We start from the raw sequence: 18873 nt of genomic DNA on the forward strand, positions 1-18873 counted from the left end.
TACCCGCGAGGGCATCATGAGGTACATGAGAACAAAAAAGTGTAAAGAGAAGCTCTGTAGACTTAGTATGCAAGGGAAGGGGGGACGGAGGTAATGAAGGAGTGGTGGCTGGGCTGTGGATAGCGATGAGGACATCAGCGTAGATTGGAAATCATGTTGCATAACAAACACAGAAACTTGACCAACGAATACCTCGCCCCTTCTCACTCCCCCATTCTAAACATCCCATTGAACTTTTCTCCTCCCCATCGCCTCCCCGCAACTTCACATCCAATTTCCTCCTTTTCCCACCTTCGCCTCTTCCACCCCAACTCAATATGGGGACCTAGTCCAAACATTTACGTTATCACGTATCTGATGATGCCCAAACGGGTGAAACTAGTTGAGAGACAGTTTATGTAAATCATTTTTGTGGGAACAGTACGGGGTATTCTTTTAACTACGCATATGCAAATGCAAACTAGTTTTCTAATTATTGTTTGAATCATACTGAAGGATAATTATCACATTGTTCAAAAACTAGTTACTTATATTTTTGAATGACTATTATTTATTACCAGATACCCTCAGTAATCACGAAACCGTTCAGGCTCTACTCGTAAAATAAGCGCGTATTTTCGCGCACATTTTCAAATGTCGCTTAAATCAAAAATACATTATCATTCCTTATATACACTTGTACTCACGCTAAGGTTAATAATTTTTCACTCTTATGCATAAATATTTTACTAAATTTTTCAAAAATTCGTGTTCTCTGAAAATCAACGACTACGCAATAAATTACTTTCAATTAGGAGATTTCCCGAATATTTTCGTGATATTCCTTGCATTTATCGAAATCAAACAACATTATGATTCGTCGGGAAAGTGATGATATTCCTTAATCAACCATTATCAATGGTATTGATCTCATATCTTAGACTTCCTTTGCCTGAAAATAATTTTAGAAACTTCTTACGAAACCTTAATAACATACTTCGAGATAACTTAAAGCGCTCCTTTTACAATGAATAACACCCCTAACGGGCTGATACACAGCTGCGTAATTTACATGAAAAAGTGATTAATGATAATCAATACAGCAAACAACAGAATATTGCATTCCAAACTTAAACAGCAGCTCGGTGTGGTTTTCATATTTATCACATTTTCACTACAAAACAGTGCATAAGTGGAAAGATATATCACCAATTCCATTCATAATTGAGTTTTTTCATTAATCAACTTCGATATCGAATATTTATGAGGGAATCCTGCGCAAACCATTCTCAACTCATCTTTACCTCATCTACGCGCTGAATCCATCGTGCTTTTAACGTATCTTCCCTCTGGCTGAGTTTGCCGTGAGAATTATTTGAAGTCTCTGAACAGAATTTTTCCAAGCTGCGTCTCCGGTAAAAAAAAATGTAAAGGATGCCTACCTCATTCATCCCTGAATATTTATAACAGAGGAAGTTACGCCCCGGCCGCATCAGATTTTTTTTATCGCTGCGGGCCTGGCTCGCTCACTATCTCCCCGCCGTGCCTTTCCCCGCGGCAACTCTGGTCACGCTAAAATTCATCGCCCTACGAGAGCTACTCGGATTTCACCCCGCACGCCATGCTGAACTTACGCAGCGGCGTCACCACGTGGTGGAGGAGGTGCGACGGAGGGGAGCGTTCTGCACGGGAAAACATTGCATGCGAGTGTGTGCATGTGTCGGCACGGCGGGATGTGGTGGTGGAGGAGGAGAATGGGTGGTTTAGGCGAACGGGGGGGGGGAGGAAAACATTGAAATTTTGAAACGCCAGAGGAGGGCTGGTTTCATTTTTTTTCCGTCCGAGGGGGAGGGATTATGTACCCGACGGTGGAAAATGAGTTCGGCGTCGGATGATGCGTGGGGAAGGGCATTTCTGAAGGGATAGAGGAGAGTGAGAGAAAAGAGAAAATTTGGAGATGAAATAGCTAATGGAGTTTCGACGTGGGTTTGCGGGGGTGGGCGGGATGAGGTAAGGGGCGAAACGGGATCGCGGATGCGGGGGAATAGTGGAGCGGAGGAAGTGGAGGAGTTTTTTTTGGGAGCGTGCGGGGGGGATTATAGAGAGGCGGAATGGGGGGAATTGGTTGGGGTGGGGGGGAATGGGAAGGAGTTCTCGGAAAGCCCGCGCGTCTAATACTCTTAACGGAGTCGACATTTCGGAGTTGCAGACACAAGCGGCGGTCAGGGGAGCTTCATATTATGCTTAAACCACTCCACGGTTTTCGTTTTCTGCTTTCGAACGGAGAATTTGACGTCGGATTAATTAAATGAGAAACGACGCGCTTCGCATTCAGGCAGCTTGGGACCTGGGTCAGTTCGGAAGGTATATGGCCGCGGTGCCGAACGCAGGGAAATAAGTTTCGGAATATTTAATGCGGTGGGCGGGAATGGATTTTCATGTTAATTCCACGGTCCCTATTTGGTCATTTTCCGTGTGCGTGGTTAAATTAAAAGCGTCTTAAAAATGAGTATTTTGAATGTTTTCATTTCAGAACCCATTGTGTGTGGTAAATGTATAATTGTGAATCATCAAAGTTCAATTTAATTTTTCAGAACTCCTTTGGAAAATCTCTGAAAAATATTGGGTCTTGGAACTGTAACATGGTCTGATTTATTTCGTTGTTTATCGAAATAATTAACTCGTAACACACAGGTGATAAGAATTATATTATATCGTAGTGAGCATAAAACTTTTTAATAAATATTTCCATTGCAAAAGGCTTTTATCATGGCATTCAGAGGTTTCCAATGGGGTAATTTTAAAACACAGTAATCAACCCGAAGGTCGGTTTGGTAGATGATGGTAGAGTTCACCCAGTACTAAGCCCTATACGGCGTGTGAAATTCACACATCAGGGTAGGGGGGCCAGTTCCTTTCCCTGTGGCGGTTATGGCATCCCAATAAGATCTTGTACCCAGAAAATCACACAGCTTGGGTTGAGCTGCGGGAATCGAACCCAGACCCTCTGGTTAGTAGTCCAACGCTATGACCTCGGACTGCCGCAATCCAAAGAGTAATTACATTTCATCGATAAACTTTCATGAGAATTTTATCATAACTTACGAATAACCATGAAAGTACACGTTCGTAATATGCGGGAGTGACAAATATTTAAACAAAGTATAATTGTTCGAATATTTTTTTAATGATACCTTTTAAACTACCATTGCTCATTTTGATGACTACGATGCCTAGTTAGTGGTTAGTCAGCGTGCCTGTCTAAAACCTACTTTAACCGCTAGACTGTCAAATAATAACTACCGTCCAATGCCCGAAAATGTTATTAAAAATCTAATGCGAAAAGGCGGAAAATACCGTTTTAGCGTGCCTGGATTTTCAAGATATTACAGAACATCACATTCCGTGACAGGACGAAAAGACTACGTGTCAAACTGCTGCCATCGATTTAAAGAAATCGAATGAAAAGATTATCGGAGGGAGCGTGAGAGGGTGGGAGGCGAGAGAAGAAGAAGGGTGTGAAATGTTTGCGTGTTAGCCCCGTGCAGCAGGAATAGCATCGCGATCAAAGGCGCATGAATTAACAACGAATGGGAGGCAGTGGGGGTGAGGGGAAAGGGGGGGAGAGCGGTAAAAAAGAGGCAAAGAGCAACTCCACCGTCCCGACCGTTAACCGGCGAACGCTTCAGCCGGCACTGCTGCTCGACAGCGGCGGTACCCCCCAAATGCGGCCGCAGCGGTGGTAGCGCCCCATCCTCTTCCCCACCAGTTTCTGCAGTCGTGTCGGCGATAATTTATCCCCGAAACATGGGGAGGGGGGATATTGGTGGAGGAGGGAGTGCACACTTTACCTGAGCTTCGTTCCACAAGCCGTGGTGGAGGATAAAAAAGATCGTCTTCCAAAACGTGACAGGCGAATTAGCCTGCGCCCGGCATGGCGGCCATCGAATGAATGGGTGGCGGGCCGTGGGTGAGGTGGGAGGTGGGAGAGGTGGGGGGGTGGGTCAAGGGAGGGTAAGATCGAAAATCAATCAACTCCCGATGTGGCCGTCCGACCCGTCAGAAATTTCTGGGTAGACCGCTGGCCCCACCAAATGATTGTCCCAGTTTACGGCACTCATACTCCTGTCACTTTATCCACGGCCCCGCGAGCGGCCAACGGTCAGTGTGCCTCGGAAGTTGAAATGGGGGAGGAAAGGGGGAGGGGAGAGACCGAGGTGGCGTTGTATTTGGGGGCCGAAGAGGGATGAAACGGATTAAACTGAATGGAAGAAGTGCGATGCATGGAAAGAGTTGAGAGATGACTGGTGTAACCAAAAAGAGGAAGATGTCCCTCCCATCCATGGATAACTGTAACAAATACGAGGCCGGTTAAAAATATACCCTTACTGTTATCACACCTCAGCGGCTCGATCAAAACAAAGGGAACTGCTTGAAATCATCTGAATTCGCACCATGTCCCGTTATTTTGCGCCCCTGTTTTAGAATTTAAATCCTGTAATTGGAAGCGAGAAGGAAATCCTACATAATTGCATTTCAAATTTAGAAGATAAGTAACTTAACTTCGATTATGCCTCACGGAAATGATTTCACGCGGTTGCTATGTAATAAAGGAGAATTAGCAAATCCCATTTATTTGAATGTATTCCTCGATGTTCTATTTAAATATCACTTATTTTAACCGTTGTTCCTCTTGGTGCCGAAATGTATGCCATTCAGCCTAATTCCTTTACCCACGGACACCGATTTTAGTTTTTACGAGTCATTTCGACGTGTTAATACATTTCCAAATGCCATTACATCTTTTTAAACCGTACTTTTATGGCTGGGATCCGAAAATCGATAAGGCACTGCTCTCTTGCATTACTTTAAGTCCGTATTGAACTCCAGTGAGAGGTAAACTCGATTGGTCATGGAATGTGAACGGATAGGACGGGCTCATCCGCTTAATTTTATTGATTGCGTAAAACACCATCTTTTCTACCCTCGATCTGACGCCGAAATGTCGAAGTTACGGGCGGGTTAAACTTCACGTCGGGACGAAGCCTCCCACCCCTCCCCCCCTTCGGACGTCACACTACTTTTTCACACCAATGTCAACGCTGCATGCTCCAGTCCCACCCCTGTGGGACGAAGGCTCTCCCCGTTGACGTCAGAGGTGCGCCAAATGGGCATCGCCGATGGCACGGTATTAGGTCTGATGTTGGAAATGCCAAGTAGCACAATCACCGCTAAATACTTCATTATGACTCATTTAGGATCATTTTATCTTTTCAAAGTAATAACTAAATTCTAGTAATATAATGAGCTCTGCATATTTATGACGCTTCACCACGGTCGTTTACCTGAATAGACAACAGTTTCCCTTTACAACACTTTCGAACTGAAGACGTTAGCTCGAATACTGGTGAAATTGTTGATTATTTGAACCAATAAACGCTGTACTAACCCGTAAAATATGCTAAACAACTCCGCGCCTCCGAAAAAACGGTGATATTGAATTGAAGATAATGCAAGACATTGCAACGAGTCGGAAAACATAATCAAATGGATCAATGAAAACCCATTTCTTATTATTTTGGTCTTTAGGTTTCAGTGTATTAGACAAATAGAATAACAGTGAGAAAATTATGATTCTGATGATAATTAATCTATGGTTATCTCTATTATATTTACCAAATTAACATTTTGGTTTACTCTGCTCCACTCTTCATAGTATTTTTACGAATTACACGTCTTTGTAACCATTCGTCACTGACTTATACCGAGAAAATATTTTCCTGATATTTCGGAGAATTGTACCCATTTAGTTATGCTGAACTGATCAAAAGACATTCGTGTATCTTTGGGAGTATTTTTGCCACGGAAAGTGCCAATGTGACATGCTGCGAAGATCGAGCTTGTCATTTTGGCCATATTTTATTCGATCGCGGAAATATTTGGATTCCATCTCAACAGCTTCGTTTCTCGAGCTCCGCTCAAAAAGTGCAGATTTTGGCCTCGGGGCCTACTACCTGAGCCTTGCCGGGCCGGAGTGCTTCGAAACCCGAGGGCGAGGGAGGAAACGGGAGGGAGAGCGAGTGAGAGCGACAGAGAGGGGGGAAGGGAGAGGAGACGAGTGGTGGGAGAGAGATGGAGCGAGGGGATCGACTAGATGACGAAAACGAAGAGGAGGAATGGAGTGAAAGATGAAGCGATAGTGAGAAAGAGAGGAGGGTTTATGGCAGCGATTTGGGACAAGGGAAAGAGGAAAATGGAGGGAGGGAGGAATGGGTATTGGTTAGAGAATGGGTCGACGGGGTCTAGGGGGAGGGCCGCGGGCTGTGGAGAGCGGATGGATGGGTGAGGATGGATGAGTGGATGTTTGGGGGAATGGATGCGGAGATGATGGAGGAGCCTCACGGATGTGGAGGAGGGTTATATAGTTCGAGGGCGAGCTCTAAAGGGGTTGTCGGAAGGGGAGAAGGGTGTGGCGGAGGCCGGGGACGGCCACTGTGTTTTGGCGTTCGCTACTGCTCGCTTGATAGGTGGCCCATCGAGGAACAAGTTGAAGGGAACTGAGAAATTCCTCCCTTTCGAAGTGGAGGAGACAATCAGCAGGATCCCACGTTGATGGCGGCAGTCTGTTGCCATCTGAAAGAAATTCTACAGGTCCGAGCACCGGATGTCATTATTGTCGTCCGATATATCTTGCATCAGAAACAAAAGGCCCATTCTTTATGGCTAGACGTGTACATAAACGTCCTCTAGAACAATAAAAAGTATAAATTACAATTCTATTAATTTCATATTCCTTGGAAACTAGACGTGATAACTTTTGGAATTGACAACTGTATTTATTAGGGACCCCGTACAAGTAACCCACATGGACTTGTCAATTAACTTGTAGAAAGGAGAAATACTACATGAAAAGTGGATGTACCAGGTAAATTTAGGAAAAAGTGCCACTATTGGTGATGATACATCTACTTCGATATGTGTGAGGAAATTCGTCTGGAAAAGTCCTCTAGCTTGACCGGAAAACAATTTTTTGCGACCTGAATTTCTGAAATGTAAGTTAGGTGTGCTGGACTGTTCTACACAACCTATCCTAGGTAGAGGTGAAATTCAGAGGGAGTTCATAGGAACACGGTGTTCCTTTGTTACAGTGCGTGACCTTACTAATAGCTTGAAGGACGACAACGTATTCAAATGGACGAACTGCTTTCCAAATATGACTTCGTTGACACTTGAAAAGTATTCCCTGGAAGAATTTCTGTGCATATAAATAAAGCAAATTACCTTGTCAGTTTTTAGTAATTTTAGGTGTGTGAAATACATATAAAAACATTGTTATGGTAGATACGATATTTCTGCCTATTGGTCATCTGTTGAATCCATATTTGGACCATAGATACATAATTGTAATAGAATAATAATTTTCCTTAAATTAACTTTCATCAACACCTTCAATTTTCGTAGAGCTTGCTTGAAATAAATATCTCGTCTATTTTAAAGTTCTGCTACTATCCTATGAAGTGAAGGCAACTTTTCGTTTAAAGAAAAGTTCAGTTCAATATATATTCCCTACGCCTTATAAATGACATATTTTATTGACATATACTCACGTGTAACAGTCCTAAGATACAATTAAATCTTTAAAGTTCCTAGGTCGGATAACATATCGCAAAAATTGGCAACGTACAATGAGTAACATGTTTCACTCCAGCAACTTCAATTGATAATACTGAGATATGTGAATGGTGCCTCTCGATAAATATAGTTGCTGAGTTTCAACGTATGTGAATAACTAGAGTAATTTCCGAGGGTAATATCACAGTTCAAGGAAATCTCTTTCATCATTCATTATAATTTGAGGTGAAAATCAAACTCGCAACCTATCATTTCGCAGCCATAGAGGCTGGTCAACGCAATAAACATATGCAGGCAATGCAATAATTCCATGCTTTGCCAAAATCTTATGAATGTGCGTCAACATAACCTTGTGCGCACGAACATTAAAGCATATTTGATATCGAACTCTTTTGTGTAGTTTTCACAGGAAAACCAGCTCAGGCCATTTTAACACCCATGAAAATTCACCCTGAAAAACAGGCTTTCCAACGTTAAGGCATCAACACATATCTTTGTCGTCAAATAATTATGTCTGTCTAACGTTGGAGTTATTTTTTGAAGATGATTTTCGAGTTCGTCTCCCAAGAAGTAGTGGGAGTAGTGAATGGAAAGCTTCATGAATACTATAGAGTAAAATGAAACGATAAATCTTTCCGGAATCATAAAAAATATTATGCCAATAATTTATGGATACTGTAGTACTTTTCAAAAAGTATTGGTATAATGCTTGAAAAAACAATGTGTTAGGAGCAAGTATGGATTCGCTTAATGTTATAAAATCAACAAAATAAAATGACGTAGATTAAAAGTATTAAGTGTCATTCGTGTAAAATTTGTCATTCGAGTATGTCGTTATAAACAAATTTTTATAAATGAATTGTATGTGACTTATTTCTGATTTCGTACCGAAATTAATCAAAATATCAATATTCATAGCATTTAGAGTATGTACCGGTTGAAAACATTCACGTGTCCCACTGAAAATTTTGTTCGCAAAGTGATAACACTAGTGCCCTGAACTCGTATTCCTTGGTCTTCATTACCCGAAACTCGATGGACGCACCTCTCAAAGGGAGAATACACCCTATACTACGCGACACGACACTGCGGGTGAACAGCAAAATGGACTGCCGGATAAAGCCTCGAAACTCCCGCACGCTACCCCCAACGACTTCCCGGCTTGCTTCCACTGCTCAGCGCGAGTGATTAGCAGTCCATTGTCTCTTGGTCTCCCTTCTAACGAGCCAATCGGATGCACAGTTGTTGATTCGTGTCCGTCGTTCCATGGTCCGCTCTCATCGGGATTAAAAGCGCAGCGGAGATGGTAGATGAGATACTTAGGGAGGATGGCAGAGTGACGCGCGCAGCGTGGGGTTCATTCAAACCGGGGGATGGAAGAGGAAGCAGAGTGGTTAGGAAATATATAAGGGAGGACCAGCCATCTCGCCCGTCTCGTCCCATCTCGTAATTTACATGGCGCCCTCAAAGCCAATTCTAGGTTTTGGGGCAGGGGGTGATTTCCCTACGGGAATACGCTTTCGACAATGTATATATATATATATATATATATATATATATATATATATATATGAAATATATTGTTGTAAACATTATGAGTGACGCTTCAAAACCATAGTGAAAAAAGGGTTACTAAAGGTTTTACATGCACGAAGTAATTCTACTTTAACGAGGCGGTCAGAGGTTATAATAATATAAGAGTATGTATTACAAATAACTAAGTTACCTGTCCGAATTATTATCCTGTAGATGATTACGCCGACATCTATTTGGATCTCTTATTGTGCGCGATAAAATAGTACTATATACCTGATCGTTTTCTAGTCTCTCTTTGATCTATTTTCCAGGACTACACCTACCATAACACCAATTTCGTTGTTTCCGGCTCAATTATGTGGAGTTCATGCTCATGAAATAAGAAGAACAACTAGTTTCAACGTTTAAGTGTCCTGAAGCGCTAGGGTACCTGATGATGGCGCTTAAGCTTTGAAACTAGTCGTACCTCAATAATATCCAGGGGACGAATACATTTTGTTCCTTATTTCATACCATAATATCACTAAATTTGTTGAATGGTTTCAACACCTTCAGGTATGATATATTTTACAAAGAAATAATGAAATTAATGAAGTGTACAGGAAGGTAAAAGCACTGCTAAGAAGTAAGGCGGAAAAAACTGCGTGAACCATCAAAGATACGTCAAGAAAATATTTAAATGAACGAGAGAAGATTCAAGAGCGATAGAAAGTATACATGGAGGATGTACAGTTGCACAAATGTACATGTATGATAAAGCTATTAGACCAGAAAGTTTAGACATAGAAAGAGAATATGACGCGGATGGGGATAGATTACGCTCAGAGATATTTGATTATGGGAGAGAAAGGGCATTAAGGCAATGAAACCCAAATTAGGACGTGGGGTAGATAAAATTCCCGTGAAAATATTACGGGATACGACAAAATGTGCAAGGCTGAGTTTTTATGGGCAAATTTTTAGCACTTGTGAGTGAGAAATCCGGCCGAATGATTTCATCTGGTCATGGTCAGTTTCCATTAAAAAAAAGGGAAAGGGTATGTGAGGACTGTATAACAATACATTTGAATTCCTGATACAGCTAAAGTGGTGTATTAGGGTCATGACTAAGAGAATAGAGAGAAGAGCATATGATTATTTAGAAGATGATCATTTTGGGCTCAGAAAGGGGTCATGCATGCTTGGTGCCATAGCATTAATTAGGTCAATAAAATAGAGTACAATCAGGATGTACTTGTTTATTTCTTAGATTTTGGGAAGGCAGAAGGTAGATAACTTGTGTGGAATTAATGAATGTGTTAAAGAGGATAGTGGTAGATTGGAGGGATACGAGTATGCAACTTATCCACAACCATTACATATCTGAGACTGCTTAGGTACGATTGATGGATCGTGATTCGGGATGGGAACCCGTGATTTTCAGCGTAAATGTGGTGGATAAGATAAAAGAGACATAGGTAGAAATGGAGATATGAGTCGGCTCTTAAATTCAGTTAGATTTGCGGATGATCAAGCTTTAGTTTGCCAATCGGCCAAGGGCGCGGTACAGACATTGGGTTGAGCGTATAAAAACGTCATGGTGATAATTATGGGATGAAATTTGTGCATACATACAGGGCAATGGTTGTACGATTATTGAGGGAAAGAAAAGCAAAGTGAATATTAAAATAGGAGCTCATATATTAGGGCAGGTAGAATGGTTTAACTATTTCGAAAGTGTTTAAGACTAACATGGCCAAAAGTAGTAGGGGCATAAGAAGAAGAATTGCGTTCGGCGAATGAGCTTTCACACGGAGTAGGAAATCGATGACATGGGCGTTGAGTAAGGATGTTGAGGAAAAACTCGCTACAACTTTGATATAAAGCGCGGTTTTGTGTGGTGAGAAAATATGTGCGCAAGAGCAAGATGATAAACGTAGATTGGAGGCTTTTGAAATATGGATGCGAAAAAGGATGGAAAATGTGAAATGGACAAAAGAAAAACTAACGAAGAAGTGGTATACATGTTTGGGAAGGAGAGGCGATTGTTGAGAGAAATCCAAAGGAGGCAGGAAAAATGAATTCAGGGTACTTTGCTTGGGATTGCGGAGTTGAAGACTTATTTAGGGGCGGGGAACGTAAGGCAAGTGAGGGAGGGGTAGGAATTTGATTGGCATGTTAAACAGAATGTAGCGAGGAAGGAAGTCTGCCGAATTGAAGGGTTTATTGTTGTATTGTATGTGAGATTGTGTTATGCTCGGAGGGGCAATAATATGCACCGTTGTTCAGCCTGTGTCCATTCAAAACCTATCTTAAACGGTAAAATATTAATAACCATCCGTAAAATAATAAACGCAAATATACGTAAGACATAAGCAAATATGTATTTTTTTAATTCAGTCCGTGGGAGATTTCCACAGTGAATGTTCAAAATATCTAGCCAAATTGCTTTAATCACATTGTTATCATGACGTATTTTAAAGTGTAAATGATATTAGTTACACTGGATTAGAACTAAAATAACTAACAGCAGAGAGGTAGAGCGAGAAACAAGTTGGTTAAAAAAAAGGGGATTAGAATCATTGTTTGCATGCTACTTTGTCCATATCAATAGAGTGAATGATAGTCAAATCACCAGGAACTCATTTAAAAGAAAATTAATTTAGAGCAAAATATAGTAAAGAATATTACAAGAATGGTTACACTCATGCCATATTTGAATGTGGTCGAATAGACACAATGAAAAGAATATTTGGTCTCACGAATAAAATATGATGTATGATTATTACATGAAAAGTAAACGGATAAGTGTATAGTATATTGGAATATTTTTTAGATTTTTGCAAAATTTACTAATTAAATAATCATCATAAAAACAACACACATATTTAATCATTTCATATGAAGAGTAAATTACATTATCATATTATTAATTTTATGCATTCGAATTCGAGTTCTTCTGAGCCTCCCTTGGGCTCATCAGAGGGCTCACAGAAACACTTGATCGAACAATTCTTCTTAAATCTGGTTCAAAACTCTTCAAGTTTTGGTTATTTAGACAGTAAATGTATGTAGTTCGTCACATATTTATGAAAAATATTTTTTTTAATTTCTTCTTTTATTTCACTAAGAGATTTTAATTGTTTCAGATAATTCGGCATGCATTTAATAAGCTAGATCATTATACTGCCATCATTTTTGTAAATTAGTTAAAAGCAAATTAGTCATTTATTTGATAAAACCTAATCTAAAATTGATTTACTTAGCATACCCTGAAATACATGAAATGTTACGTATGTTCTGAAAGTGAAGCCCAAAACTTGAAAATGAAGAGATGATCAATTCAAAATTGCGAGTACATTTTTAATTTTGCCTTCTACATGACCTCAGAGAGCGATCAAAGTGACGTTTGATGTGTGACAGGGATCGTGGCGTGCCCTCGACTGCCACCTCTGTACTTTGCATTTTCCAGGGTTGATACAGTATTATGAAACATAATGGGAGCGGGGAATAAACCACACTCCACTCCTTAACAATGCATGTTGACTGACGGGCCTATGCCTTGTTCCGCTTAAAATGTTTGTGCTCTCGTCTCCCCTTTACATTAGACAATAAAGACAATATTAGCACAAGGAAAGGTTACATTCAAGCGTGACTTCATTTACACTTGAAGTTCCAACACATTTTGGAGTAATACTGATTTTGGAATTAATGCATGCACCAGCCAAAGTTTCCTTAAGGAAAAGAATAATCTAACTGTAAGAAATGATGAACAATGAAAATGGAATTCTTTAAGCTTAATGTATTGATGGCAGATGCAAAGTACTATAATGTAAATAACTAAAAAAATAGTTTGTTCTTATTCAAAGACATGAAAAATTTCCACTCATACCGTACGAATAAATCCTATCATTTGTAGTAGGAAGAGGTTTTCGAGGATAAATAGATTAAGGTAAGATAATTTGTAGATATTTGCTTCCAATTCTCCTTCAAAGTTTCCTAACTCCTCCGTAAGGATTCGCGATGCACAGTTTGAGAATTCCCACGCTGTACGTCGTAAATCTGTATGGAGGAGTTAGAAAACTTAAAATAAATATATATTAAATATGCATACATGTTTATATACGTGTGTATTATATATGTATATAAAACAGGCACCACATAACATACAGAGCACAAAATGAGACTGAGAGTCTTACTTGAAGAAGGCCTCGGAGAAGGCCGAAAGCTCAAACAATCTACTATATGAGTGTGTGCCCTCTATGTGTTATGTATTACCTGTTTTATTTTGTGCTCTATTGTACCGATATATTGCTCTCGTGAGTGCTTCTATATCATCGATATATGTGTATATATATATATATATATATATATATATATATATATATATATATATATATATATATATATATATATATATATGTATGTATGTATGTATCGGTGTACGTTATATAAAATACGATGTATTTTCGCCGACACGACCATTTCGCCAGCGTTCCAGTTGACTTCTTTATCAGGTGAAGTGGTGAAATTCTTTCTTTTATTCCGGTTTCTATATGCTCGAATCCAGTGTGACCTTCTTGGTTTGTTCGTATTACCTCCCCTATTGTTGACCATCATTATAGTCGCCACTCGGGTGAAATATCCATCTCCACATATCATTTCTCGGAATCTTTTACAAATTATTGTTGGCTTGTTTCATAATTCATAGGTGCGGGATTCGGGTCGGATAGGTAAATGGTAGGGGAAGTATGGCGGTGAAAAAGTCATGCATTAGGCTCTCCGGATGGTGTTCGGATTGCTATCAAATTACAATCGTCACTCACTAACGGCACGTTTGGCATTCTCTGGCACCCGAGTGGAGTGGCTTTCAAAGAGGTTATTGCTGCAGGTACAGAAGAAATATCACCCATAAAGGCATATCTCCCATTGCATGCCTTGTATGGTTAGTATAAGGGTCGGCATATAATTTCAGATAAGCGGGTAGAGAGAGCATCCCATCCAATTTCACCCGGTAAGGCACACACTAGAAACTTATTGATGAGCATAAGCCTGAGGTAGTTACAATTCGAGCTGAATAATTCATTTTAATCAAAGAATAATTTCACGATAGTTGCCTCACGAGTTTACGAAGAATGTTTTGGAATCCTTGAAAATTTTTAAGAGAAGATGACTTTAATTTACAGATAAGACAGTGAAATATCTTTTGCAATTATTGGATAATAGAATAGGTCATACTTTTTCTCGAGTTTACTTGTTACCATTATTAAGAGGCGTTAATTTATCGCTATGGGGCTTAAAAATTCTAAAGAAATAGTAAATTAAGACCGTACTGTCCATACATTTATATTTGTCCGGTGTTGAATTTTAAGCAGATATCTTCGTAGATCTAAAACGGATGGACGCACATGTGAAAGTTGTTCGCAATTAAAAAAAAATGTATCAAGGTGCATGCATTTCTGTTGATAATCCTATTTGTAAAATAACGAAGGTAGCCTCCGAGAATGGGGCTACACAAGGTCTCGTGCGCGCGAGGACATTGGTAATTTTCCGTCACTTGATCACCGCTTAACGCACAGCGCACCGCGGCTTTGGACTACCGGGTGATCCTCAGCCCCCCGCTTTCTCTCTCTCTCCTGAGAGAGAGAGTAGGACGATGCTCATGAAAGGGATCCGTATACTGAGGTCGGTAACCATGGAAACGGTTGTGTAACGGGGGAGCGAGGCCGTGGAGAAGGTGGTTGATTGTTCTGGCCGGCCATCGATGAACGGGGAGGGCGGATTGGAGAGGGGAACACTAAGAGTGAAAGTGGTGCCCATGTTCGCTGGCGATATGCAACCCACTCAGTGCGCCACCCCCTGAATGGCCGACGGCCGCACATAACGCACGCCCCCCCAAACCCATCTCTCTCTCTTCCCACCCCTATCCCCGCTGCCCCCTGGGGCGGAGAAGGGCATGGAGAGTGGGGAGAAGGGCAAAATTCTGTCATCATCCATTACGAAGGGCGCCGTACCACGCCCGCCTTTTGAAGTGCCCCTGTCCTGCCTGGTGGTCGAAGTGCATTGCGTTTTTATTTATTTTTTATCACGACCGTGCCAATTAGTATCACCTTTCATCCTACCGAACACCCTTTCATGAGGAAAGGGAAGGGATAATTACGCGCTCAGTGAATTGGGACCTGCTGCAACCGCGGTCCCTGAAATCCGCGCTCTAACCTTGCAGCAAATTCGAAAAGTGATCCCCGAGGGGGACCGGAAGAGAAGAGGGAGAGAGAGAGAAATAGAGAGAGAGAGAGAGAGCGAGTCAGTGAGTTTGAGCCAATGCAAATTTAAATTCACGCAGGATGGAATCAAATGGGAGAGTAAGCAGTGAGGCTATTGCACAACTTGGAAAGGATTACTCGGGAGTCATTTGCTTAAACAACGGCGCTGTCGGGATGCAAGAAAGGGTGCATAGAATTGGGTCGTTCAAAACAATTGGAATCAATTGGATGATGAATTATGCAACTTTTGGGTTTGTTGAAAACTACGTCCGGAATACGCGTGTAGTTTGAACGCTGTAGCTCAGAGATAAAATGGGTGTGAAATCTGAGTGGAGAGACAAACGCACGAATAAGTATGGAACAAAATTATATTTATTTAATGATGGACATACTCGTATGATACAAAAAATGATGGTGAGTTGAGACTTAAAATATGTAAGGTCAAAATACAACTATCAAAGCACAACGGCTCCGTAAAAAGCACCCTAACAGAGATAATGCCTTTTTTGTTGCGATAATTTATTTCCCTTTCATATTTCTTTGGTGATGACAAAAAGTTGACACATTTTTACAGCCGCTTTATACCGGTGTCACCGGCGAATTATGTCTAACAAGTCCAAATGGGGACAAATATTTTATTCTTCATATATATATATATATATGAAGAATGAAGAATAAAATATATATATATATATGAAGAATAATATATATATATATATGTATGTATATATATATAAAGAATAATATATATATATATATATATATGAAGAATAATATATATATATATATGTATGTATATATATATATAAAGAATAATATATATATATATATATATATGAAGAATAAAATATATATATAATATAAATAAATACATAAATATATACAACATTACTTCTTCAGCGAATACTGAACTAGCTTGTGAACTTAAATGATTTGAGAATACCTAAAAAAAATTCCTACAGATTAGTTAACAATAAAGCGTGAATTAGCTGTCAAATCAATAGCAATGTAAATAACTATAGAAAGAGTTTGTTGGTAAAGAAGTACTGTGTGTAATACCGGTAGTATTCTACCGTTAACGCACGTATGGATGGACACAAACTGAGCATTTCTATTTTACTTATCTTTGTCCAAGCAGACACAACCTGACACCTCACACTTAAATAAAAACTTCTTCAATTCCGCATAAATTCTATCTTCCTGCACACCGTCCAACTTGCCCATCATTTTTCTCCCTCTACCTTGTTTGCATAAAGTTCTCTCCTCTATCATAGTCTCCAATATTCCATCCCTAATTTAGATTCTCTGCTTCTGCCTTTCCTGCCTCCCGTAGATTCCTGCCTCCCTTAGATTCCTGCTTCCCTCTCTCCTCCCCCATCTTGCCTGATACTTCTTCGTTTGTTCTCCTTTCCTTTCCGTTCATTTTACCTTTCCCATCCTTCTAATAACTGAGCCTAACATATTTCCTTGGGATGAATGGTTGGGGTGATTTCTCATTTTCTTCCTCAATAGTCCTTTTAGCGTGACACCATCTCTCAAATAGCTGCCCCACTGGGGTCAAACGCCTTTGCAGATGCCTCACTAAGGAACATATGCCGCACGGATAAACCTTCGTCTAATTCCTACCCTTCGACCTAATTGGCATGGATGACCCTACCTGGAGAATTCCCCATTTCTCCCGCCTGCACAGCTCTAGGGTTCATCAGAACTAGAACAAAGCTATTCCATAGGAAGGGATTATATGTGTAAAGAAAAAATTATATTTTCTAAAATTGTTCTCAAAAATTAAAATACCGTTAATTATTGGTATTTGAGGATTATCCATCGGTTGTCAATTTATGCATGAATTTTACTTTAATTTGTCATCAAAGTATCTGCACAATTTGAAGAATTAAATATGGTTCTTGCAATTCATCTGGGGGACTGAATCTTATTTATTGTGCATTTAATAAACTTCAAACTTGTGGACTCGCCCACTAAAAGTTACATTAGATCAAACTAAAAGTTTTATTAAAAATCAAATAAAAAGTTTATCAATTCTAATACCACGTTTAAAGGATTGATATAAATTCGAAATGCCTGAACATTTTGAATACCTCGAAATGATTACTATTCTAAATTCATAACATAAATCATTATGCAGACGATATGCGGTTCGTGGATTTTCCTCCACGTTATTTCGAGAGCCCTCTCTACGCTCTCCGTTCTCAGCCTCTCGAAACGGAAGTCCAGCATACGGGCCAAAGCGCAGAGTGAGTGACCTTGGCTCTCAAGACGTTCCCGTGAAGAAAGGCCGAGAACCTGGTCGACCGAAATGCTTTCGTCACGGGAATGCACCATTCCTTAACGTCCACGTATGCTCCGAAGGAAGTTGCCCTAGCGCATCGCCCCCGTACCCCTCCAGCAGAGAGAGAGAGAGGTTCTCCTTCGGCCCCCACCACTCCCCCTATCCGACCCACGTCCTCTTTAATGCACCGCGCTGCGCCAACGAGCGTCGTCCCCCCTCTCCACGGGTCTCCTCCCCTCGTAACCACTTCCTCCCCCTCCCCCACGGGGTGAATATCTTCCACACGCCCATGGAAGCGCGCCACCCCCCGTTTCCGTGTCTCCCTCCTCCCGCATCCTCCTCGAATGCGACATCAAACCTCCTCATTCACTCTCCCTCCCTCCCAACAACCCTCCACACGCATCCTCCACGCCTCCTCCACCGCGTTTCGCTGTCGTCATCTTCCATCCCCCCGGCGCACCGTGCTTGGGGATGGCGGGAGAGGGGAGCGAGACCCTTGTTCCTTGAACTCCCCGGAGGAGTCTCAGGTAATCCCAAACTTGTGCCGCTCATCAATGTGACACGGGACTCGAATTGAAGGAAACATTGCGGGGAGCGATTAGGAGGAGGGTTGGTAAGGGGGTGGGAGATTCGTACGGGGGTGGATGTGGAAATAGGCTCACTCACTCCGCGTTCCTCTCTATCTCTCCGGCTCGTGAGTCGTGATATCCATCTCCCGTCACTCCTCCAGGAGTGAGAGGGAGAAGAGAGGCTTGGATATGCTCACTCGGCTATCAGGGTCGTACCGCAAACTTTTGCGAGTCACGGTGTCACCCATGAGTAATCGCCCTAAAGTTTTCCTCGCGGGGAATCATCCTGTGATTCAACAGGGCCTGGTGCTGATCGGGAGCAGCCGTCACCGCTTCGTTGGGTGGAGTTGGGAGGGGAGGGGATATCCTTCAGGAGATTGGGGGATTCACCCGTCACTGCTTTACCCCAGACCCTCTCCGTATCCTTGCCCCCCAACACCGACCGGGACAAATTTAGTACTGTCCACTTCTTCCTATTTTTTTTTAACCCCGCTCGTCCCCAAGTCCTCTCCTGCCAGTAAACTCCCACATCCTTGGATCCTTGGGGGGAGGAAGCGGGAGAGCGACGGGGGCTCGATTGATGAACCGTTCGTTGCTGCGACTACGGGAAGCATTAACACGAATTTTT

The 18873-nt window shown here is 41.3% G+C and overlaps 1 protein-coding gene across 9 annotated transcripts in view; it reads left to right on the forward strand.

Annotated features, from left to right (window-relative positions):
• The window catches only part of eag (ether a go-go), a 604077-nt gene that overhangs the window by 130104 nt on the left and 455100 nt on the right, over window positions 1–18873 (forward strand). The window lies entirely within an intron of this gene.

The sequence above is a fragment of the Hetaerina americana genome, unplaced genomic scaffold (assembly GCF_022747635.1).
Source record: "Hetaerina americana unplaced genomic scaffold, ioHetAmer1.1.p SCAF_2, whole genome shotgun sequence".
NCBI lineage: Eukaryota > Metazoa > Arthropoda > Insecta > Odonata > Calopterygidae > Hetaerina > Hetaerina americana.